The following is a 27,004-nucleotide window of genomic DNA, read 5'->3' as shown; positions in this document are numbered from 1 at the left end:
CTTTAAGACGGGCAGATAGGGATCCTGATATAAACATTTTATTCAAATCGTCGATAATGACGTCTCTAACGCATGATTTTAGTTTTTTCAGCATTCCATACGTAATGAGGTCACTAGATGGGGCTGAATTTGATCGCTTTTTAGAAAGAATGTTTTCCCATGTTTCTGAGTTAATTAGACTGTAATTGCAGACAGTGCAAATCTAAAAATTGATCAGCCATTCGAAAATCTTCCTGGACTGGATTATTTACCCTTTTTTTGTTTTTGTTTCCAGCTATTCTGTTGATCTTTATCCACAGTTCTTTTGAACTGCATTGTGGATCTATACTGGCAGCAAAGTTTTCAATATTTTTCCGAGTTGCCTTTTTCTTTTTACGAAGAAATATCGCTCTTGTTCGTCTGACAATGATAGCATTTTCAAGTGTACTGTTATTATTAAATTTTTTTAGTGCCTCGTTTTTGCGTATCCACGATTCTTCAACCTGTTTATCCCACCATTGTTTCGGAATGTATTTACTTTTTTTGTGTTTCTTTTGATACTCTCTTTTATTTTATTTCTGAGCCCTTCTAAATTAAGGATTTCCTCACTCTCTAATTTAGAAATATCTTCATAAATTTTCGTGTGGTTAGTAAAATATTGTGACTCATTGTGTTTTTCGTTGGTAACATTTACTTCGATAAGTAAGTGTTCACTGCATCCTATTGTTTGCTGATGTAATTTCCACTGAACAACTTGGAGAAGGCTTGCTGAACATAACGTAATGTCAATAGCAGTCGCTCTCCTACCCGATTCTAATGGTTTGAATGTTTTTTCGCCAGTATTTAGTAACAGCATGTCCGAATAGTTAATCATACTCATAAGCAGCGAGCCTTTCAAATCAGTTTTATCGTCACCCCACGCCGTGTGATGACAATTTACATCACCTCCGAAAATAACTCTTCTATACTGGCTGAGTTGAAGGAAAATCGAATGCATACTAGTCTCAAAGTCGGTTCTATCAATGGAAGGTGCGACATATACTGCCGCCACCACAAGATCTAGTTTAATAAGTTTGATCGCTACGAGTTGAATGTTGTCACATGGGACTGACGTGGATAGCCTGAGGTAATTTAGCTTGTTACTCAGCAAAATTCCTACACCACCATAACTGTCGTGCCTCGATTCGAGTATTTTATGGAACCCAATAATGATAGAATAGCGATTGTAAAGTTATCCTCCGAAAGTATCCGGAGAATTTCATCTTTATTCTTGGTTAAACTTTGAACATTTGCTTGTAATATTTTCATGATTGTATCATTAGCATTGCTTTTTATTATCTTTAAGAATTTCTAAACTTTTTGGATTAATTTCTCCTTTACCTATCATATCATTAATGAAAGACGAAAATTTTTCTCTGTGTGTGCCGTCATCGAGACGAAGCTGTTTGCTCGATGATGGGGTGGGCTCGTTATCTTTACTGGATATGGTCTTACCTGGTTGTATTTTCCGTAGATTTGCTTTAAATCGTTCTGCTTCCGTGGTCCTGTATTTATTGAACAGTGCAAACGGTGCTTGTTGGTGTTCGGTTTTGTCCTTCCTTTTGTTTTCAAACATGGACACCTGGTCGCTGATGAGTGTCGGATTGGTTTTTTCTGCTTCTCGTTTACGATGAACAATTCTGCTTTCCTGCCTCTTTTGCTGAAATTTCCCAGCCGTCATACTAGCGTATGATTCTTGTGGGGTCGGGTCTTGAGCTGCATCCACGAGTGCCTCGTAATAATTCTGCGTCTTCGTCGGGAACTGTTCGATGACTTCGACAGAAGTCAGGTTGGTGCGAGCCAAAATCGCCTGTATGTTGTTCTGACGAGCTCGTTCAGGGCAGTTCACATCTGTGGTTGGATGGTCAGTTCGACAGTGGTAACATTTGGTTCCTTGTGAGCAGTTGTTATATTCTACGATATTTGTGTGGATTTTTGAACATTTTTGACATCTCCTTTTTCCCTTGCAATTTTCAGTGCGGTGGTTATAACGAAGGCAGTTTAAACAAATATAAGTTTTTCTAAAGAAGGGGCGTACCTTCATCGAGCAGTGAAAAACTTTAACGGAATCCGGTAACTTGTTTGTTCTAAACAGAACACTTACCCGCTGCGTTGGTTCCTTTTTCTCCTTTTCCACAACCCACCTTGTGAGTCGTTGCACTTTCATTATTTGGTATTCACATTCTATTCCCTCCAAAAAATCTTCTTCCGAGATGTCTAAGGGGACGTCCGCAATAACTCCTGCAACTGCTATCAGGTGCTGGGGAATGTAAGCTCTGTAGTTTTTTTCCTTGAGACTGTCTTCAACTGTAAGCCGGTTTGCCAATTGGTAATTGTTGAGATAAACCATAATTTTGTGTTTTCCTACGTTTTTTAGGTCGATTATGTGGGCTTTAAACAACATCATTTTACGTAATGTGTTAGCAAGCGATAATTTGTTGATTTGGTTACCATCATTTCTGTCGATTTTCTCAACCAATACCCTGAACGGCCCTTGATCTCCAGCCGTATATTGGTAATTAATTTTTTCTTTAATTTTTTCCGCCGGTAAACGTCCAACGGGATTTTGTGGGTTAGCCATATCTTGATCCTCCGGTAAAGAATATTGTTCTGGAACGTTCGCCATTTTATTTTTCTTGCACTTTCATTTTTTCGATTCTCAATATAACCTCACTTTCCCACTTCACTCTCACTGGCGTCTCTATCGCCCGATTTGGCGTTAAAATAGTTAGCTTTTTCTTATTTAACACTATTTCACAAACTGTTCTTAACTTTGAAACCGTTTCAAATAATATTTCCGACTCGAAACACCGTTTTTTGCTCGAATTTTGAATATAAATTCCGGAAATCACGTTAGATCAACTTGTCGCACGAAAATCTACACTCCGAATCGTGCCCGCACAACTCGATTCCGTCATTCGAAACGTTGACGTCGAAGCGTGCAGTCGCACTTTTACCCGCTCTTCAAAACAATAGTGCAATAAGTGTGGTTAGTTTTTCACGCGTCGCGTTTCCAGCCCGACACATCCGGACTTTTTCGCACCGTTTGGGCATTCCTGCTGACGAACCATTGGGTTCGGATTTTCGTGCTGTTGCCGTTTACCCAAAGGACCATTGGAGCTGATCCAATTAGTGGCAACCGAGGAAGGTATTGTTCCTCCCAAACCACGTGGTTGGTCAAGGCCATCGTTTGGTGACTGCTGATATAACCCAACCAAGCGAAGGGTGGCCACCAAACAAAGCCACATCATCATCACTGGATCAACTACAACAACAAATAAGAAGGTTTGTGTACCGTTTGGGTGTTTATCCGGCGGATCCGAATTTGTCTACCGTGAACGGATAGCGGGTGCATTGCCCGGCTCGCCAAAGATTCGTTGCCGTTGTCATCGTTGTCATCGCCGAAGCCAATATCGATCAACGGAGGACCACGTGGTTTTGTTTTGTTTACAACAAAGAAGAAAAAACACTGAAAATAATTTATCTTTAAGAAGTGCTTGAAAACCTGTAAGTTTATTTTACTCTATTTTAACTTTTTCTACTTGCTATCTTCTTTCCCTTTATATTTTGATCGTGTTTTGCTCCGCTCATATTTTTATCACGGAAGGCCTTCGTGTCTCTGTTTTAAAATATGAGCGAAGGCGGGGGGCCCCACCCGTTAACTGTGGATGACGAAAGTGTCACCTACGAGGATGAGGAGCATTTGGAGGATTCAGCTGTTGCTGGTCCTTCAAATGCTTCCCATGCTCCGATGGATGATAATCTTGCATCACCCACAGTTAACAGTAGACCTACCCGGCTCCGAACCTACACAGATGGTTCAACTTTTAATGGGCCTTGGGTGGTTTTCATCCGGCCCAAAACCGGTGGAAAACGACTTAACGTGGTTCAGATAACCAGAGATCTGGCGAGGTGGACCTCCGTGACCAGCATAACCAAGGTGCGACCAGACAAGTTGCGCGTTGTTGTGGCTGATCGAAAAGCTGCCAATGAAATTGTTGCCAGCAATTTCTTTCGGCTTGAGTACCATGTTTTCATTCCGTCTCGAAACGTAGAGATCGAGGGTGTGATAACGGAAATGAGTCTGGAGGAAGACTACATTAAATCCAAGGGCGTTGGTAAGTTTAAAGGCCTTGATTCGACTTCGGTCGAAATCTTGGATTGTCGTCAACTTAAAACTGCCAACGTCGTAAATGGAGTTAAAGGGTATTCGCCTTCAGCCTCATTTCGTGTTACCTTCGCGGGAACCGCCCTCCCTCACTACGTCTTGATTGACGGAATGTTGAGGCTTCCTGTGCGACTCTTTGTGCCTCGCCCAATGAGTTGCAAAAGGTGCATCAAATTGGGCCATACCGAGTCCCATTGTTGCAACAAAGCACGGTGCTCTCGTTGCGGAGAGAATCATGAGGAAGGAGCGTGCTCAGCATTAGAGCAGAAATGTATCTATTGCGGGGGCTCTCCTCATGATATCTCTGTGTGCGAGGCATTTAAGAGTCGCTGGGATAAGGAGAGGCGCTCTTTGAAAGAACGATCAAATCGTTCTTACGCCGCTATTTTGAAGAGCGCTTCTCCCCCGGCTCAGCCTCAGCCTAGTAATATTTTTTCAGTACTGCCAGTTGACAATGGAGATACTGACACGACTGATGAAGATCATCCTATTGTTTTTGTAGCCAACTCCCGAAAACGCTCTAAACCAGCTCCAAAGATCCCCAAAATTCCAAAAAAAATACCTACAGTTAACTCCTCAATCAACGGTAGACAAAAACCATCTACTTCAGGAAAAGAAAAAGCAGTCCCGCCAGGATTTTCCATGAATTTTGTACCCCTGAACAAACCAGAAGTAGCGGGGAGTTCGAAAACCCCAAAACCTACCGCAGTCTCGACTGATCCATCTATTCAATCGGGAATTTTTAAGTTGAGTGACATCTTAAATGGAATATTATCATTTTTAAACGTATCTGAATCGATAAGAGACATCGTATCAGCGATGCTCCCTATAGTAAAGACATTTTTAAAGCAGTTGATGCAAACTTGGCCCATTCTTTCAGTGTTTATCTCTCTCGATGGCTAATTTACGCCGAGAGGTCGGAGATATCACTGTTTTACAGTGGAATTGTCGTAGTATTATCCCTAAACTGGATCCGTTCAAATTTCTTCTTTATGAAACTAGTTGCGATATTTTTGCCCTTTCTGAAACATGGCTTTCTTCTCAATCAAACATCTCTTTCCACGATTTTAACATTATCCGTCTGGATCGCGACGATTCTTATGGAGGGGTGCTTTTGGGGATCAATAAGCGCCACTCCTTTTATAGAATCCACCTCCCTTTATCAGGAGGAATTGAAGCTGTTGCATGTCATACAACTATAAGAGGTAAGGACTTATGTGTTGTCAGTTTGTACTGGCCTCATAGAGTTGCAGTGGATCGAAGTCATCTAGAGGACCTTTGCTCAGTGCTTCCTGAGCCAAGGTTGATCCTGGGTGATTTCAATTCACATGGAACTGTTTGGGGAGAACAAACTGACGATAGTCGTTCTTCTCTTATTTATGACATTTGTGACAGTTTCAATTTAACAATTTTGAACACGGGTGAAAAAACACGAGTACCTAAACCTCCTGCAAGACCAAGTGCAATTGACCTCTCACTCTGCTCAAATTCATTATCATTGGATTGCCAGTGGAAGGTAATCCCTGATCTCAATGGTAGTGACCACTTGCCAATCAAAATTACAATCACCAATGGGGCCAGCTCTTCAAATTCAACAAATATGGTATATGACCTTACAAGACACATCGACTGGAAAAAGTACTCGGACGAAATAACAAAATCCATCGATTCTATGAATGTTTTACCCCCTTTAGAGGAGTATAACTTTCTTTCACGTATGATACATGAAAGTGCACTTTGCGCTCAAACAAAACCGATCCCAAATTCATCTATTCCTAGAAGGCCTCCTAATCCATGGTGGGACCAGCAATGTTCCAAGCTTTATAAGGACAAATCGAAAGCATTTAAAGATTTTCGAAAACATGGAACTCTCGTCCTTTTTGAAACCTATGTTACCTTCGAAAATCAGTTTAAAAAATTGATCAAAGGGAAAAAGAAGGCGTATTGGCGGAATTTTGTAGGCGGTTTATCACGGGAAACATCTCTGAGTACCTTGTGGAAAGTTGCACGAAGCATGCGTAATCGATCTTCTACAAATGAAAATGAGGAACATTCACATAGATGGATATTCAACTTCGCACGGAAAGTCTGTCCAGATTCCACACCTGTGCAAAAAATAATCCGGAACGTGCCTCCTGATAGGTGTGGTCTGGATTCCAGCTTTTCGATGGTCGAATTTTCACTTGCCCTTCTCTCTTGCAACAATTCAGCTCCGGGAATTGATAAAATCAAATTTAACTTGTTGAAAAACCTTCCGGACGCCGCCAAATTTCGCTTGTTAAATTTATTTAATCAATTCTTGGAGAACAACATTGTTCCCCAAGAGTGGAGACAAGTAAGAGTTATCGCTATCCAAAAGCCCGGAAAACCAGCGTCCGATGCGAATTCGTACCGTCCAATAGCGATGTTGTCTTGTATACGCAAGTTGATGGAGAAAATGATTTTGTTTCGTTTGGATAAATGGGTAGAAGCAAATGGTCTCCTTTCAGATACTCAATTTGGGTTTCGAAGGGGCAAAGGGACAAACGATTGTCTTGCTTTGCTGTCTTCAGAGATACAAATGGCGTACGCAAAACGTGAGCAAATGGCTTCAGTGTTTCTAGACATAAAGGGAGCTTTTGATGCAGTCTCAATAGAGGTGTTGTCAGACAAGTTGCACTCCCGGGGTCTGCCTCCACTATTGAACAACATCTTATACAGCTTGCTTTGTGAGAAACATCTGAACTTTGCTCACGGAGATATTGCAGTTAGAAGAACCTCTTACATGGGCCTCCCTCAGGGTTCATGTTTAAGTCCACTTTTGTACAACTTTTACGTAAGTGACATCGACAGTTGTCTCTCTGAAGGCTGCACTCTAAGACAACTTGCAGATGACGGCGTGGTGTCTGTAACAGGATCCTCCGAGTCTCATCTGCACAGACCTTTACAAGATACTTTAGACAGATTGTCTTCCTGGGCTTTGGGGCTTGGGATTGAGTTTTCCCCACAGAAAACGGAGATGGTTGTTTTCTCTAAAAAACATAGACCTGCTCAACCTAAGCTTCAACTCCTAGGCAGAACGATCACTCAATCGAGGTGTTTTAAGTATCTTGGGGTTTGGTTTGATTCCAAATGTACCTGGAGAACCCATATTGAGTATCTGAAAGGAAAATGCCAACAAAGAATCAATTTTCTCCGATCAATCACTGGCACCTGGTGGGGAGCCCATCCAGAAGATCTTTTAAAATTGTATCGAACAACCATTCTTTCAGTGATGGAATATGGTAGCTTTTGTTTCCAGTCAGCTGCCAAATCTCACCTCATCAAACTCGAGCGTATCCAATACCGCTGTCTCCGCATCGCTTTGGGCTGTATGCCCTCAACGCACAACATGAGTCTTGAAGTTTTGGCAGGAATTCTCCCTTTGAAAGATCGATACAATCTACTATCACTTCGGTTCCTCATCAGGTGTGAGGTCATGAACCCATTGGTGATCGTTAATTTTGAAAGGTTACTTGAGCAAAATTTTCGAACAAGTTTTATGTCTATATACTATGTCCTCATGTCAATGCAGGTAAACCCTTCTTCGTACTCTCCAACTCGTGTTTTCAGCCCAGACTACGATAATTCTTCTGTCCAGTTTGATTTGTCTATGCAGCAGGAAATTCGTGGAATCCCGGATCCGCATCGCCCACTTCTGATTCCAAGAATTTTCGAAGCTAAATATAGAAACGTCGATGCTGATAAAATGTACTTTACCGACGGGTCTCTAATTGAGGAATCAACGGGATTTGGAGTTTTCAACGAAACAACGAGCGCCTCTTATAATCTCCAGTCACCATGCTCTGTATATATAGCAGAGTTAGCTGCTATTCACTGGGCATTGGACAGCATCGCCTCACGGCCAGTTGGGCACTACTATATTGCAACGGATAGTCTAAGCTCTGTTGAAGCAATGCGCTCAATACGACCGGGAAAGCACTCGCCGTACTTCCTCGAGAAGATACGGAATAATTTGAGTGCTTTATCAAAACGTCGCTTTACCATTACCTTTGTTTGGGTTCCCTCTCATTGCTCGATAGTGGGCAATGAGAAGGCAGACTCTCTGGCAAAGGTGGGGGCGACGGAAGGCGACACGTATCCACGTGAAATCGTCTTCAACGAATTCTACTTCTTGGTACGAGGGAACTCTCTTGTCAACTGGCAGCGCAAATGGGACGAGGATGAGGATGGTCGGTGGCTCCACTCGATTATCCCAAAGGTAAGCCTTAAACCATGGTTCAATAGATTGAACTTGAGTCGGGATTTTATTCGTATATTTTCCCGTCTCATGTCCAATCATTGTTCCTTAGACGCGGTACTCTATCGTTTTGACATTGCTGGCAGCAATTTGTGTAATTGCGGTCAAGGTTACCATGACATCGAGCATATTGTCTGGTCGTGTGAGGTCCATCTTGTCGCCAGAACGAATTTAATAGACTCCCTTCGGGCCCGAGGAAAACCACCTAATGTTCCAGTGAGAGATGTACTAGCTGTGCTAGATTTGGACTACATGTTCGAAATCTACTTCTATCTAAAAGCTATCGATCTCCGTCTATAACCCTATTTTATTTTCATATTTCCCTTTCTATCTTCTTTTTTCTTTAAAAAAAAAAGTGCTAGACTAAGAAAATGATTGTGAAAAACAAAAAATGAGTGTGGCTCCTTAAAACTTAAACGTATGAGCCGTTTCAAATAAAGAATTATAAAAAAAAAAAAAAACTCGATTCCGTGTAGAAATTTCCGAAACGACACTGTTCGATATTTTGTGTGCCAAAACTGACCGGCAAGGATTTATAAACAAATTTATTGCATGCAAGATGCTATTTTTGCAACATAAAACGAGCATAAATTCTAATTAGAATACCTCTCATGTAAACACGCATGCTGCCAGTACACTGAAACAATTTACCCAGCATAACTAAATGAAAGAGTGTCCAGCTTGCCGAAAAGATAAACAAAATATTTTTTTAGCAATATACAATTGAATCTCCAATTCATTTCAATTTTTAGCAAAGTGATTCTTAAACTACCATAATATTTTTTAATTGCTGGCATCCCTTCAAAATATACAGAATTGACAGGAATTGACTAACTATCTGAAAGCTCAAAATGTGCTAAAGCATTTTGCCAAAGATATTATATTCTGCAATGCGTAAAGCAAATAAAGTAATTTTGGTTACCGTGTACTCTTACACAGATTTCCATGCATAAGAATGACACACTGAACCCAAAATCACACTTAAAATACACTAGAAGATTCAGTTAAAAGCAAAAATTCAGTGAATTTCTTCATTTCAAGTGGCTCATGTACATTTCACTTGCCTTTCACTTAAGTTTTAAGTGACCAAATCAATATTCACTTATTCATCACTTGAGTTTTAAGTGACCGGCACTAAATGTCTGCGATGCTCGCTTGAAATTCACTTGACCGGCCACTTAATCTAATATCCACTTGCCCATCACTTAAAATTCAAGTGATTTTTTGATTAGCGAATGTCAACAATGTCAGAATTGATTGTTTTATTGTTGTTTGGAAAAGAAACAGCAGAGCTTTGTTTGAGTCGGTAGGTGTAGAATTAGAGTATCTAATACATATGTTTTTAAACAATTATATTTTTCCAAAGGTATAGACAGAAACATCATATGAATCGGTCAATACGTCGCAGTGACCTTTTTTAAAGCAATCAGGTTTTGGATACGTTTTCTGATGATGATTTATTTTGGAAATATTCAAGTACAGTGAAGTTAAAGTATGTATCATGCAAAACAATAAATACTTGTTAAATTTATTTTTTTTTAATTTTTTTTTCAGAAAAGATCAACCAGAATGTCTCGTCAGGAAGTGAATGATTTTTTCAAACCGAAACTTCTATTTGAACCCAAATAAGGAAAAAAGTGAGGGGTCTTACGTCGTAATTTTTAAACAATACTTTGTTTTAAAGAAACAAAGTTGATTCATGTTTGATATTCCGAAATTTCACCTAAAAACCACTACAACTGGAAGATATTAATAACCTGAGCAAACATTTGAAATTGACTTTGCCACTCACTTGAAACTCACTTGATCGGTCACTTAAGTGATTTCACTTGACGGTCACTTAAAATTCACATGAATTTACGTATGGCAAATATTCACTCCAGATGTCACTTACCTTTAAAGTGAAAATTATTTTCAATGCATGAGAAATCGTATACCGGGATGGGAGATATTAACCAAACAGTAGCGCCACAGAGTGCTCCATAGAAGAGTTTAGAGAATTTGGGAAGCTTTTAGGAAAAAACATACGCAGCAAAAAATATTTCCTGTAAAATTACGCAAATGTCCTGTAACAAAAAGGAGCAGGACATTTACCGTAATTTTACAGGTCGAAAACATGATTACGTGACATTTAATTTTAAGTGTTCAACTTTTTTACAGGACAATCGCTGTAATAATAAATGAATCTTCGTTAACTTTCAAGGAAAACAATTTAAAATAATAGGTTTTGTTAATTACAGGTGATTTATTTTAAAGGTTGCAGTTTTCAGTGACACCACTGACCATACTGACTGGACACTCGATTTCGTTTTCTGGATAATTTTTCCAACAGTACGCAATGTCGATTCCAGAGTGCGCATCGATCGATTTGAAGAAATGCTATCCCAGTTAGGAAATGCCCCCAACTTTAAAAACACTCAATTTCTGCTATAAAATCGTGCTAAACAGGATCATTTTTCCTACAGGGCATTTTTTGTCAAATTTTTCAGGTTCGCCACCAGGTATTGCGAACCTGCAAAATCTGACAACAAAAATTTGACAGAAAATGGTTGAATGTTTGTTCTAAGTGTCATGTCAGTGTGGTCAGTGGTGACACCTGGGTTGCCAGGTGCCCAGATTTGTCTGTAAAACCAAGACTTTTGACCCTTCTTCCAGATATTGGTCAGACACAGATTTTGTCCAGATTTTTGCTGAGAGTGCCCAGATTTTACAGACTTTCTAAATTGAGTGATGAAATCAATACTCGTGTATCGAATTTGATCCGTAAGTGCCAGATTAGACTGAAATCTCCATTGGTATTTGACCAATTATCATTAAAAACATTTTTTTAAAAATAAGATCGGCATGGTACGTGGTAGGAAACAGTGTTTGTTGTATAGTTCTAAACTTGAAACCCATCCCCCCCCCTCCCCCCCCCCCCCGGTTACACGCATAACCAAATTTCTTGTTCAGTGTCAAATTTGGGATCTTCCAGACACTCCCAGACTTTTTTTCAAAATTGCCCAGATTTTTTATCCTCAACACCTGGCATCCCTGGGTGACACGTAATAGTCAAAAAAAATTTCTGTGTACAATAAAGTACACTGACCGAAATCTGGCTAAAAGCTTCATCAGATTTTTTAAGTGATTTTGCACTAAAGCAAAACCCAATACTTTTTACAACTGTACACAGAAATTTTTTTTGACTATTACGTGTCACTGAAAACTGCAACCTTTAAAATAACTGTAATTAACAAAACCTGTAATTTTAAATTGTTTTCCTTGCAAGTTAACGAAGATACATTTATTATTACAGCAAATGTCCTGTAAAAAAGTTGTACACTAAAAATTAAATGTCACGTAATCATGTTTTCGACCTGTAAAATTACGGTAAAAGTCCTGCTCCTTTTTGTTACAGGACATTTGCGTAATTTTACAGGGAATAATTTTTGCTGTGTATACACAAAATGAAATGCATAGATTTTTGTACCGATTATCTTTATTGGAAATTCCAATGAATGTTATAGTTTGTCGATTTGATTTCAATTACAGTTCAATGCAATGAAATAAATGTTTTCGTTTTTATTTCGGATTTCGTTTAAATGATTTATCGTGATTTAAGTTTTGATGGTTTTTTTTTATTAACGCCGATTCTCTAAGCAAGCCAAGTTGAACTTGCATGTGTTTAGTTCAAAAGTTGCTGAGCAACTAATCGATTTTTTTTGGGATTTTAAACCAATTGGTTTATTCATCCCCAAAACTAATCGAGTTCGCTCAAATTTTGATTTTATATGCCGAAAATATCTTAGCGCACGCAAAATGAAGGAAAAGTTCAAAGCATAATAACGAAAAAGGGTGGAGCACACGTGCGAGTATCGACGAACAAAAGCTTGCTTTGATCCATTTGTTTTTCATCCGGATCAATTTAAAGTACACTGCCGGCCCCTTTTTAAAACATGAAAACATACTTATCAAAACACATTTGTTTAGTTTTGAGCAAAAGATTGCATTGTGCTTCAAATTTTCAAAATAGCTACTTACACTGTTGGACATAAACATCCAACACTTTTAATGTTCTGTTGAAATTTTTGTTGTTTTAACGTAATCTTTCCTCTTATGGAAATTTTAGCTGTTTGATAAAGAACATTTCCTAGAATCTATTCACATAAAAAATATGCAAATATAACAAACCTTTTGAAGTTAATAAAAAAGCGATGAGTTAGCATGTGTCGAATACTTATGTCCATCTGCTTCATGAAAAACTTCAAGTAAAGATTGATTATTTCCCGATCATTTTTACCAAGATTAAAAAAAATCCTGGAATTTTTTTCGCCTTAAGCGCTGTCATCTTACGAGTTCTTGCGAATCTGTTGGGCTTAATATAATTTTTTTGCCAATTACATACGACGAAAAGATATGCAATGGGTCATAGATTTGGTGAGATATGGCCACCAAAAATTGTTTCCAAAATTTTGGCCGGCAGTGTATGTACACCAACTACTCTAGGGAAGCAAACAGCAGCGCACACATAATTTTTGATCGCTCCATCCGACCACCGGGGAGAATTTCTAATAACTTAATGAAACCGGGACAGCGCAATCCGTACCCTTTTATAACTTCGGATCTGGTGCAGATTGGATCGACTGTCGGGGTTTTTTCACTCGGGTGTGTTGCGCAATTTGTATTTGCGTTTTATGAGTAATGGTGTACCAACACATAGCTGACCCAAAATGATGTACGGAGAAGATGTCTGTTAAAGAGGCGTTTTTCGTGACGCGAGATCCGTTCGCGAATTTCAATTTGCCCCCCCCCCCCTATAGGAAGGAGCTAAAACTGAAACGACTTTAACATTTTCATGGAGCACTTTGAACCAATTCTTAAGTTTTGCAAATTTTAGTTGGGAAAATCCACCATTTTTCGAACTTCGATAGTCTATTTTATAGAAAAAATACTTACAAGCCCAACTCTTTTTTTTACCTATCTTGAAGAATAAGAATCCTTTTAGAATGACACACTTACAAAGTGGAAAAAAAAACAGATTTCTATAAAATTATCAGATTTTTCGTGATTGTGAGATCGCCGTCTGTACCAATCCTAGAGCAGGGCTGCCTTGGCACTACCTTCTTTGAATATTCCTTGTCTATAGATGTGAAAAATTATGATTAAAAATTTTGGCTTGATAAATTTAAAATTTTCATAACTACTTGCATCAGCTACACAATTGTGAACTGGGATAGTAGAATTAGATAGCGATGCAAATCAAATTCTTTTTCTGATGTCCACTCATTTCTTTTAGTTGTATTTTATGTGTGCCTTAGTCAGTTTTTGTTTGTAACTTTAAATTTAAAATTTAATAACTCATGACACAAATGAGAAATCTTCTGTGTTCTAAATTTCCTGAACACATTATGTGGGTGCAAAGGGCCAATACATAAGTGTGTCACAGAAAATACGTGTTGCGCAACACTCCGTGCAGTATGTACGCAACACGATATGATCCTTTGCGCTGCTACAACGTGACATGCAGGTTACCTGTTTGCAGCATCGAAATCATAGCATATTAGAGACCCACGATCGCGCTCGAGAAGGTTGCGTTGCGCGATCACCCCAACAAGCTGACATCGGTATTGGTGTGGTCTCATCTCGGCCAAAGTGTGGTATGTTGCCGGAGTGGTCCGCAGATCCAGAAGCATTCCGTCAACTACGTTCGAAGGGGTCAAACCCCGTGTGGCTCGTGAAAATCGTTGCTGGTGCGGGGAAAAGTGATCGATCGCGGTTTGAAAATATGTAAAACACCGAGTTCTTAGTTCCGTGCACGTTTTGTGACAGTTTTCAGTTGGAAATTCGCACGCGCTAACGTTCAAATCGAGAGATGAAATCCAACAAGGATTTTCCAATTTCGTTGTGAAGAATCTCTTTTCGAGGGGTTCAGTGACGATCGAGAACGCACACAGGCTTAGTTGATCCACGGCATTGCTGGCTGAGGCGTATTGAAAAGGGGCAGAACGAAACAAACACCTGGATAGGCCGTGGCCAAGTCACACGGGGTGATCGGTGGGCTTTCTGGGGTCCAAGGAACAACGTCGTTGTCCATGTGTTTGTGCTCGAATGTCTCCGGGGGCCCTCGTCACAGTTTGTTTATGTGAAATTGTTGGAATTCCTTTGGTCGAGTCATTTCTCTCCTCAACTGGCCAGAGCTGAGGGATCGCCGTATGATGATATGTTTGCCACCGTGAATGGTGCGGCTTATACTTGATGATGCTGATGATGTTGTTATTGATTGTGGCGTGTTGTTATTCAGCTGCTCAGGCCACATTGTAAACCTGAACATGCGCTAGCTATAGGAAGTGTATTGGTGGAGCAACAGCAGCCCTGTGATCGCTCCCCTAGCTAGGGAGGAAAATAATTCCAGTTCGAAAAAGGGATTGCGCGCGGCACAGAAAAAGAAAAAAAATTCACATTTCCCCGCTCAGATCCGCTCGGGGCGGCTTAAGTCTTCTGACCAGAAAGTGACCACCGCTTTTAATTAGTTATCGTGAATCCAATTAACTACCATAATTACAACGTTCGACAGTTCTGCGGATAACCGCCTGACGGATCAAAATCGAGATCAACTTGGAATAGTCGAAATTTGGGTTTGCTCCTGGATGGCAAGTGTGTGTTGTCGCTAGAGATGAAAATAAGTGCTCTTAAACTAATTGCTAGATTGTGCTATATCGAATGTTATTATCTCAACGCTGGGAATTAACCTACTCTGGTGCCAAATTAAATCTTTCAAAATAAAAGTAAGTAGGAACTGAACTGAAGTTCGATAACCAGTAGAAATAAGTGATATGAAACTTAAATCAGATATCTGAATCTGATTCTGAAATCCGAATCTCAAATCTAAAACTGAAATCTTGAAATCAGATTTCAGATTCTGATTCCCGATCCGAAATCTGAATCTAGAATTCAGAAATCTGAAAATTTTAATCCTAAATCTTATTCTGAGATCAGTAACTCAATGAGAAATCTGAAACCTGAATTTGAAAACTGAGCCTGAATCAAGGTTTTAACTATTTTTATAACTGGTTTTAATTATTTTCATAAAAATACAATCCTCTTTGGCTTTTCATTAATCTAACTTTGAATACCGAAAAGTTCATGCATTACCGAGCGCCGATGTGGTCTAGCGAAAAGGCTGGCGCGAGTCTGGGGTGGGATTATGGAACTCGAAACAATCGAGTTTCGTTCGATTCGACCAACTTTGGCGTTACCGATCTCGATTCGAATGGAACGTTTCGCGATGATCTACTACCCGATTTACTCAAAATCTAGTACTTTAAAATTTAGAACTCGAACGAGATTCGTAATACTGATTCTAGTTCGATTCGAGTTCAACTCGAAACGGGTAGGGGTGAGGAAGGCTATATGCGCATATTAAGGAAAGCACTCATTTTCTCCTATACTCCAAAAGATAGGAGTCTGAAAACTATATGCACATGAGCGGACATCTGTTTGATATACGTAAGAGCAATTTTTCTGTTTAAATCTCTTACAGTTTTTGTGAAAATAATTTTATAATAAAAGAAGTCAAAATAGCCGATTTCCGAAACTGGAGGGCTAAATGCGCATATTTATGTTTTTAGCTATATTTCATTACCACTTGCAATATTTTGATATTATTTAATTGAAAATGGTAGAAACGGATGTTAAGCATACATCAAGGCCGAAATTTTGGTGAATTTTTTTTAATCACTAGTTCTTTTGCATGAAACATTGTTAAGTATGCCATATGGCCATATTTCAGGGTAATATTTTGTTCATATTGTATTTTTATCGGATCAGTAGGAAGTTCTTCTTTTTTCGCTGTAAGATCGTGATTTGAGCGTAGATTTCATGTTTAAATGATAGAAAGTAAAAAAATTATAAGAATAATCTTTTTTTCTTGATATAGGCATTTAACCTGCCTTGATATGGGCATTCAGAACCTGTCTCTTATTCCAATATCTTATCATTTACAACTTTGCCAAAAGCTTCGATTTGTTGAATTTCCGATTTCCAGATGAATAAGAAAGAAAAACCACAAAAATTTTTGTTCACAGAATCTGTATGCACAATAATTAAAGTTCAATATATTATAACAAAACTGACAAAAATCTTGTTTGAATTTTTAAATTTTTTCGACTCTATATAATTATTTAATTTTTTTATGCCATGCGTTAAAAGCGTATTACCCTCAAACTGCACTAATTAGATATGACGAATCTCCAGCCATATCGTCAATCGGCTGTATGCGCATATTACCCAATATGCGCATATAGGAACACTTCCCCCTACTCTAATCGAATAGGATTCATAATTTCACCCCTGGTTTTGATATGCCAGGCGGTACGATTCTCGGTATCGGCAAGAAAACCGTTCGAATCTTGTTTTATGAAAGCTTTATAAAAGCTTTGGTGATTAAAATTTTACAGCATAACGATTATTTCGAAAATTAAAAAATAGGTCATGATGACCTTTTTAGAACTGGTCCAAATATCCAGAATGCGCTTTAGCTTTTGATGAAGATTGATGCTATAGTTCTAACGAAATTGTGCTGATCATAATAAAGCTTAAATTGTTTCTTGGGAAGGTTTCATTAATGAAATTGGTTGAACCGGAAGGACCAACAAGAAGAGTATTCTGAAGGTTCACTCAATTAATTTTAATTAGTTTGGGAGAACCAACAAGAAGGGAAGGTTCACTTTATGAATTTTTGTTGGGTCGGGAGGACCGACAAGAAAAGTGTTCTGAAGTTCCACTTAATGAATTTTCTTTGAATCGGGAGGACCAACATGAAGAGTGTTCTGAAGGTTTATTTAATGAATTTTCGTTAGATTGGGAGGACCAACAAGAAAAGTGTTCTGAACGTTCACTTAATGAATTCCGTTTCCGTTTTTGTTGGATCAGGAGGACCAACAAAAAAAGTGTTGTGAAGGTTCACTCAATGAATTTTCAGTAGATCGGGAGGACCAACAAGAAAAGTGCTTTGAAGGTTCACTCAATGAATTTTCAGTAGATCGGGAGGACCGACAAGAAACGTGATCTGTAGGTTCACTCAATCGTTGGATCGGGAGGACTGACAAGAAAAGTGTTCTGAAAGTTCACTTAATGAATTTTCATTGGATCGGTAGGACCAACATGAAGAGTGTTCTGAAGGTTTATTTAATGAATTTTCGTTAGATTGGGAGGACCAACAAGAAAAGTGTTCTGAAAGTTCACTTAATGAATTCCGTTTCCGTTTTTGTTGGATCAGGAGGACCAACAAAAAAAGTGCATTGAAGGTTTACTCAATGAATTTTCATTGGATCGGGAGGACCAACAAGAAGTGAACGTCCACTTTTTGAATTTATGAAAAAAAATTATGAAAAATAATATTTTTATATTATTTTCATTTCTGAGTGTAGAGCGCCGATGTGGTCTAGTGGATAGGCTGGCGCGAGTCTGGTATTGGTACGCCAGGCGTATTGGGTTCGATTCCCGGTATCGGCAAGAAAAACTTTTGGGTTCGAATCCCATAAGCGGGCCGACAGGTAAGATGTGTTTCATTATATAACTAACTATATAATTGGAATGTTCAATCAGTTGCCAGCTGGCCAGGTATATACACGGATGCCGGAATATCTGTAAGTAAACTAGCCCACCTGATTGATTCGTTCTTCCAGAATATACCTACATCTACACACGCAATACATTCACCACATAACAGTTCATACGAAGCCATGGGGTCCGGGTATGGTGGCGCGCTGCATTGGAGATTTGTCGAACCTAATAATCTAAGGAATGCATGTGAACCCATACTTTGGCAGAAATTGCGGTGAATCCGTGCACCCATGGTGGATTACCAACATACAACATACATTATTTTCATTTCTGAGTGTACAGAAAAAGTAATTCAATATGAGAAACGTTAGTTCGGAATCAACAGCTTGAATAGTTCACTACAAAAGGGTAATTTCGAAAAACTAGCGAATTGGATCTGGATTAAATTAAATTATGTCATTAGCAGGATGTTTAGTACATAAATGTGAAGAAATCTTCTAACCATTTGTATCAGGAGGACCATTAAATTCTGTTTGAAGCAGGATGTTCAGTATATAAAAGTTGGTTTGAGAAACCTTCTAGTCCATAGGTCGGCAACCTGCGGCTCTTTGGATAACAGCTGCGGCTCTTAAGCTCACTGGGCAAACGTTATACATATATATTTTTGAATAAAATATTAGAAAAAAATCGTGCTAAATCAAGAATTGAGTCTGGTGACCTGACACACGGATTTTCATAATTTAAGAAGAAAATTTTGAAATTGCATCCTCCGTAGGAACAAACGGAAAGGACAAAATGGCAAAATAAAGCATGGATCACTACAAATCTGGACGCGTTAAAACGGGTCTATCTCGGAGCTATGTAAACAAAAAAAAAATGTTTTATAATCAAAATGTAGGGTTTTTATTGCACTTCAAAGGAAAAATAAGAAAAAAAATATTTCGATGTTTTTTTGATAAAATTTCGAACTTTTCGTCTAGAACCACTCATCAAAGTTTGGACACCCTATTCACTGACCTCAGCGGCTATTTTGTTCCACAATCTCTTCATATCTGTTGCTTCCCGAGTCGTCCTACCATTCTTCTTCATCTTCTGCTTGACAATTGCCCAAAATTTTTCGATAGGGCGGAATTGAAGGCAGTTGAGTGGGTTGATGTCCTTTTCAACGAAATCCACCCGTTGGCCGAATACCACTGTAGTACCTCCTAGCTGTAGTGGCAGCATGCCAAATCTGGCGAAAACTTTACTGGTCCTTTGTGAGATCTATTGTACGAAAAAAAACATTTTTTAAGGCACTCCTCCTTGTACATTTCGGAGTCCATGGTCACCCTGACCAGTGAAGTGCACCACTGCAGTGGCTTTATAATATTTTTGGCCAGGAAGCTGCCCAAAATCCATCTTCGCGTACGTTTCGTCATCCATGAGGATGCATCCGTCGTACTTCGTTGGAATCTTGTTGTATAACTTCCGGGCACGTCCTTTGACTACTAAATTCTGCTTCAATGTCCGGTTTGGTTGTTTACTGGCCCGATAGGATCGTATTCCTTCGCGGAGACTAATCCTTCTGACGGTGTACCGGTCGACGTTGAATTTCTTGGCGATGTCGTAGTCCGACTACCCTGTGTTTGCCTTGATCGTTCTCAATACCTTCAAATGCAGTTTCTGATTCTTAGGTCTACTATAAGGCTTCGTATGAACCTGCCGATCGATAGTATGCATCTAACGGAAACGTTTGAGAACGCTGCACACGGTTGATTTGAGCATTTTTAACGATTTCGCGATTTTTTTTAACCCGACCACGTCGGTTTTTAACGTGAGTGTCCAAAATTTATTTTCGTCTCGCGGCTTCCATCACGTGTAACTTTTTTGGAACAAAACGAGTCGTAAGGAAATTTTCAGCACTGATAGAGGAAACATTTCCGAACAAAGTACTGTCAAAACATTCCAGATCCAACAACTAGGAGCGCAATGGTATAATAAACAGTGCGTCCAGATTCATGGTGATCCTTGCTTTAGGATTTTTGAAGCCCTATTTTTTCACGGTTTTTAAGCATCGGCAAAGAGATCAAACTATATTTTATCATAAAAAATAAATGCAAAAAATAACTGTTTTTCAAACAACAAAACTAAAATAAAAGTACACTGAGGTTTTTTTACGCGGTTTTTTTTTACACGGTTTTTTTTACGCGGCTTTTTTACGCGGATTTTCGAATTAACGCGGTTTTTCAGGGAAAATATTCTAAGACTTTTTCAAAGGAAAACACTTAGAATCTTTTTGTAGTTGGGAAAATCTTAGCTCTGAGACTAAGAACGTGATACATGAGATATGAGACCTGAGACCTGAGACTTGAGACCTGAGACCTGAGACATGAGTCCTGAGATTTGAGACCTGAAATATGAGACTCGAGATCTGAGACACGAGACATGAGACATGAGACCTGAGACTTGAGACATGAGACATGATACCTAAGATATGAGACATGAGACATGAGACCTGAGACATGAGACATGAGACATGAGCCATGAGACATGATACATGAGACCTGAGACATGAGACATGAGACATGAGACATAAGACCTAAGACATGAGACCTGAGACATGAGACCTGAGACCTGAGACCTGAGACATGAGACCTGAGACATGAGACCTAAGACCTGAGACATGGAACATGAGACCTGAGACATGAGACATGAGACGATCTAAATTCCACACTGTCAAATAAGCCTCACTATATTCTACTATTCTATTTATCTAATTGATTTTGTTTTTTATCTTAAAAATAAACTATCGTTGTACGAAAATTTTTAAATAATCATGGTTCTTACGCGTTTTTTTTAGTAACGTGCTTTTTTGTGCGAATTTTTTAATTAAAATGGATTATTTACGTGGATTTTCGAATTTCGGGGTTTTTTTACGTGGATTTTCGAATTAACGAGTTTTTTTTACGCGGATTTTCGAATTAACGCGGTTTTTTTACGCGGATTTTCGAATTAACGCGGTTTTTTTACGCGGATTTTCGAATTAACGCGGTTTTTTTACGCGGATTTTCGAATTAAGGCGGTTTTTTTTACGCGGTTTTTTTTTACGCGGGACGAAATACCGCGTAAAAAAACCTCAGTGTATATATTTCCGAAACGCGTGTTTATTTTTTGATTAATCGAACACAAAAGTTGAGCTGTAGCTAACAGGAAAATGAACTTCCATCATTTCCAAGAAAGTAGTTCTTGGATAGCCTCTGTTTTGTTATTAAATAACGTAAACCTCATCAAATTTCATATTCTAAGCACTCACACTCACTTGCAAAAATTTTCAGTTAAAAATTTCCAAAATCGTTTTCGAATAATTCAACCAAAAACATTCGAAACATATTTGAATCTTTGACGCGTAGCAACATGAAAATATTGAAAAAACCACCTCAATCCAATCCTATTTATTTCTTTGAATTGAAAACGATAATTAAATGTATCTGAATATAGATACCTCATAAGCGTTCTAGATGGCAAGGTTTCAATACGGCTTTCCCGGATTTTCAAAGAAAAATCGGTCCAGTTCGGTTTGTTCGGAGGAAGAAATTTCCAATTTTCAACTTTTTTTTAGTGGAATAAATTCGCATGCATTTTTTTTTTAAATTGTGAGATAAGATGCCACTGATGTTCCATGGTAAAAATAATTTTTTCGTGTCTTTATTTTTAAGCTTTTCTCTTGCATTTTTTGGAAAAAAAAAACAGATTTTGGCCTGGATTTGCCCGGATGTTACCTGGTTTTGAATTTAGAAACCCAATTCCTAGATTTACCCGGCCTGGTTACGTACAGAAAACAAATCTGGAAAGCTTACACAATAATTAACGGGCTAAAAAGTGAAAAGATACATAAAACTCAAATACAATATTTCATCCTTGAACTGGACTTGCCAGTTAAAATGTACCGTTTCTTTATTTTTTGTTACGAATTTTAAATGAAGGCTACAAAATCACATTTTTACAGATTTATACTGGTCAAACCACAGAGTTTTTTTTCCAGTAATTTAAGCTTTAGTAAGTATTGATGAATAATCTACAATGTATTGAATTTCATTCTCCATTCAATTGGTGGCACAATTCTAAAGAATAAGATGTGACATAAAATGAGATTGTTTAATTTAACAGATGCATAAAATTCTTAAGACACGTTCGATTGATGTCATGAATTTTGGAAATTTTACCAGTTACGACGCGGCCTTTTTAATTACGTATCAAAACATTGGGATAATCTCTTTCGATGCCAAAGCTGTCGTGTCCAGTGATGTCAACCATCCAGATTTTGTCTGGATCTTTTGCCAGACAATTTTTTAGGTTTCCTGGCTTTCAGACTTTTGAGTTTCGACAAGAATTTTTTGACAAAACAGTCAAAATTCAAAATTTTTGTTGCAAAATGGCAGGAAATCATTCAAATTAGTAAGTAAAGAGTGAGGAATGCCACAAAGATTGTTGTAAAACAGGAAGTTAAGCCGCTGACACCACCACAATAGTCTCGGTCATTCATAGCGTATAGAATGGATGATTATTATCAAGTAATGATTATATTATTATTCCCTAGACTGCAATATTGCGATCTGGCTACCAAAAATAAAAGGTCTTCACCTAGAAAGTTCGCTATCCATAGTTATCCAGACATTTTTTCAAAATCTTCCAGACATTTCTGAAAAACAGTTGGTCGTGTCGTGAGTTCTCGTCAGTCAATTAACGATCTTCGGCGCGAGTGGGTGCAACGGAAATAAGCTTTTCACATAAACTATTTTTAAAATACTTTGATCAGTTTTTTTGATTTTATGAGATTTAGATATTTACTTTTCACGATACAGTTTTTCCCACTCCAGATGAAATCACCACAGAATGAATTCACATTTTTAAGTTGTTGATAGTAAATTTAGGCCTTCATTTGAAGGTCAGTTTCCAAAACTATGGAAGATCTCACATATTTTGCCGATTCATAAGAATGGTTCTAAACTGCCTGCTGAAAATTACCGTGGGGTAGCAATTCTCTCTGCGATTCCCAAACTGTTCGAAAGCATAATTTACGATCAAATGTACCCATGGTTAGAAAGAAAGATGTCAGATTTTCAGCACGGCTTTTTGAAAAAGCGTTCAACAGTGACGAACTTGGCGGAATTCGTTTCTCGCACTACTCAATGGATGATGCAGGGATCACAAGTTGATACCATATATACCGACATGTCCAAGGCTTTTGACGTGATCGACATTAACGCTCTCCTGTCAGTTCTATGTAAAAATGGAATTACCGGTACCTGCCTGCAGTGGATTGGTTCATACCTAACAGAAAGAGTACAATGCGTGAAGCTTGGGAATGCGAGATCCAGCGTATTCTCGGTTAACAGTGGTGTACCACAAGGGAGTCACTTGGGACCCCTTCTTTTCATCACTGTTATGAACGAGTTCCCCGGAGTGTTGCGTGACGTGTATGTTTTGATATACGCAGATGATCTGAAAATGTTCCTTCCAGTTCGAAACCCCAAGGATTGCTTCACTCTACAAAATGCGGTATATAGGTTCTCTGAGTGCTGCAGCGCGTTTGGATTGAAAATTAACGCCTCAAAATGTAGCACGATAACCTTTTCCCGGAAGATGAATAACATCTTGCACGAATATCGTTTCGAAAACAGCACTATCATTGCTAGAAAATCGTCAGTGAAGGACCTAGGCGTTGAGATGGATGCGGAACTCAATTTTTCAAAACATATTGAACAAGTCGTTGCCGAAGCAAACTCCATGTACGGTATGGTAAGCAGGATTTGTCACGAGCTGGACAACCCTTACACCATTGTTTCGATTTATGTTGGTCTTATCCGAACTGCAATCGAATACGCCAGTATTGTGTGGCAGCCATACTACAATGTACATAAAAACAGAATAGAACGAGTCCAAAAACGATTTCTAAGATACGCCCTAAGGAACCTTGATTGGCAGGACGAAATGCCGGAATATCGAGCCTTATATATGCTGGTAGGATTGGATGCACTGGAAAATCGTAGGAAATCAATCGACGTGTTGTTTTTTAAAGATCTAAACACTGGAAAATATTTTTCACCGTATTTGTTGTCACAAATCTCACGAAGGACGAAGCAGTTTGCGCAGCATAAGGCCGTTTCAGCTAACAAACCGTATCCAGAACTACGCTCGGAATGAACCTATTTATAGAATGATGGCGCTCTACAACGCTCATGCTAATGTGATAAAGCTAGAAATGTCCAGAGAACTAATCAAAAATAGATTTAAGTTAGCGTATTCTCAATATTTAGTTAAAACTAGTAAAGATTAAAGGCTGAAGCCTAGGATCGAATAAATAAATAAATAAATATATTTTAAGTTCAAATAGAAACTGTATAAATTTCCACGTGCAAGTTTAAAAAAGGTGAAAGCTGGTTAAAGATTTAGCTGAACTGGACGCAATGAACAACAACCATAATCCATGCTAGAAGTGATTGATATTATTGTGTAACTATTAGTAATATTAGCAAAAAATATATTGATTTTCCGGAGTGAATTGTCGAAGTATTTTTCACGTACACATTTGTTAAACAGCTGTACTGTAAATCCGAACAACATGAAATCATAAAAAAAATTGGTTAACCTGTCAACAGTTAGCGATTAGTGCTTCAAGTATGAAACGATAAAATTTTCAGCACATTTAGCGTATTTAATTAACGATCGCTAACTTTGAATGAGTAAATGATTTAATTAGCGGCGCTGTTTTTTCAGTTAACGCTGCCGAACACTGCAAATATCTCAAAAGAAATTCTAAAAGTAACAAATTTAGGATAGAAAATAGTTACACAAGCGTAAGTTCATCATGTGAAGTAGCCAATTAAAGTGGAAAGTGATTTTTTGGCTCTGAAACAAGCATTCACGAATTAAAACGAATCATGGGCATACGACGGATATGGGGGCCCTTTCCCTAATATTGAGATGGTCTTAAAAATTCTCAAGAAATATAACTATACTTTTCCAAAAAAAATTAAACTGCTTTCTTTGATATAATCTATCCAAACGAAAATTAATCTCGATGTATCGATTATTTGCTGGGTATTTACAATCCAAATAACGATTTGCCTCTTGATTTTTTAGTTTCAGTACTCGATTGGTTTTCTGTGTTTTAATCATTTTTCTGATCTTATCTTTGTGATCCTTTCAAACTTTTATTTTAAATTATAATATAATATGATCACTTTACTGACTGGACACTCGATTTCGTTTGTTGGATAATTTTTTTTAACAGTACGCAATATCGATTCCAGAGTGCGCATCGATCGATTTGAAGAAATGCTATCCCAGTTAGAAAGTGCCACCCAACTTTCAAACAAGAACAGGCAATTCCTACGATAAAATCGGCCTAAAAAGAAAAATTTTTCCTACAGAGCATTTGTATCGGAAAAATGGTAGGTTCGCCACCTACCGTCGGTATTGCGAACCTGCAAAATTAGAGGAAAAAATTTAGCCAGAAAATGATCGAATTTTTGTTTTAAGTGTCCTGTCAGTGTGATCAGTGATATGATGTTGAATCCGATCCTTTTTTGAGTATGAATTCTTAATCTGATCCTTTTGGAATATGAGTTCTAAATCATAATTTTGTTATGGGTATGTATGATTTTGATGGAGAGTTTTGTTTTGATAATTTTCAAATGTCATGTTGTACAAAAAAAAAATTAAGAGCGCGAAAATTATTTGAGCAGTTCTCTTACATGCCATTTTTTACTATTCAAGATTCTACTTAAAAAATATATCAATATCCATATCGATAAACAGTGAATATGTTTGGCATTTCAGTAGATTATAACAAAGCGTTTGTTTTCAAAAGTTTTAAATAAAAATCAGCTTCCTTCAGGACTGCTAGTTATTTTCGTTTTTGTGCCACACGATTGGTTTGGGCCATGTTGATCAAAAGAATACTGCTGTTTTCTACGCTTTTTGGTTTGGGTCATTATTTTTCTAAACAATGGATTTGCCCTCCTGTCCCGTTTTTAGCATGGATTCTTCCAGGTTCTCGCTCAAAATGTCTATTTTATCATCAATAGTCACATCTTACCGTTGAATCGCATAAAGAAATTTTAGACACCTTATTACCAAAATCACCATGCACGTCCAATTGAAAAACTAAATGCAGCTTGGGATTCAGCGACCCAAAATTTTTCACCTAATTGTGTAAAACTGTGTTCAATATCAATCAATGAAGATAGATAACATTATTAAATAAATGTTATCATCTTAGAATGATTTTACTCAACAATGATCAATTTTTAGAGATTTGGAAGGCCATATCAACAAAAACAGAGATAATAGCCATAATATGACGACTGTGTTTACTTTAAAAAAATCCGAAAAGTATTAAATTAAACTTTTGCCACATTCATGTTTCATTCCTAATCAACCTCCTTTTTTTATCTCCAAATGTCTATTGCTGTTATAACACAACATCACAAGAGAATACTTGGATATGACAAAAGTATTTGAAACAACCTAAATTTTTCAACAATAAACGAAAAATAGAGCGAAGAAAAACAACCGATAGAGTTGTTTTTTTTTTTTGTATTACTTATGCATAAAAGTGGATTGTGCGTGCAATTCGGTGATTATGCCACGATCACCACAAGTGTTCCACTTCCGAAAAAAACGTCGAGCGGTCATATAACGCCTAAGTAGAGTCTCACTCACGAGCAAACAAATTTAGCTTCTCATAATTTTCACGCTCATTTTCACGCAATCAAATCACAAAAGACGGCATTTATTCGACTGAAAATTGGTTTTCTAAGATTCCCAATTTTGATAACCTCCTCGATGCAAGGAGGCTGGACGCAATAATTTCCGAAATGATTCACCGACCAACGAAAGACTTCGATGGGTGTCTCGAATCGCCAGACGACGAACCCGTTAAGACATCTTTTTTTGCTTCGCTTTATGCAACATCGCCGTTTGAGCGGGCGTTCGAAGATGTTTCACAGCTA

The 27,004-nt window shown here is 38.1% G+C and overlaps 1 protein-coding gene across 1 annotated transcript in view; it reads left to right on the top strand.

The window, feature by feature from the left end:
- The first annotated feature begins 14,145 nt into the window (after positions 1 to 14,145).
- The window catches only part of LOC129745874 (uncharacterized), a 32,358-nt gene continuing 19,499 nt past the window's right edge, over positions 14,146 to 27,004 (top strand). Inside the window, exon 1 of the mRNA XM_055739244.1 lies at positions 14,146 to 15,229. The gene's annotated coding sequence lies outside the window, so the exon portion shown is untranslated. The remainder of the gene's footprint in view (positions 15,230 to 27,004) is intronic.

Source organism: Uranotaenia lowii, chromosome 2 (genome assembly GCF_029784155.1).
Source record: "Uranotaenia lowii strain MFRU-FL chromosome 2, ASM2978415v1, whole genome shotgun sequence".
NCBI lineage: Eukaryota > Metazoa > Arthropoda > Insecta > Diptera > Culicidae > Uranotaenia > Uranotaenia lowii.
The sequence above is the reverse complement of the archived record's forward strand: the minus strand, read 5'-3'. Positions and strand labels throughout refer to the sequence as shown.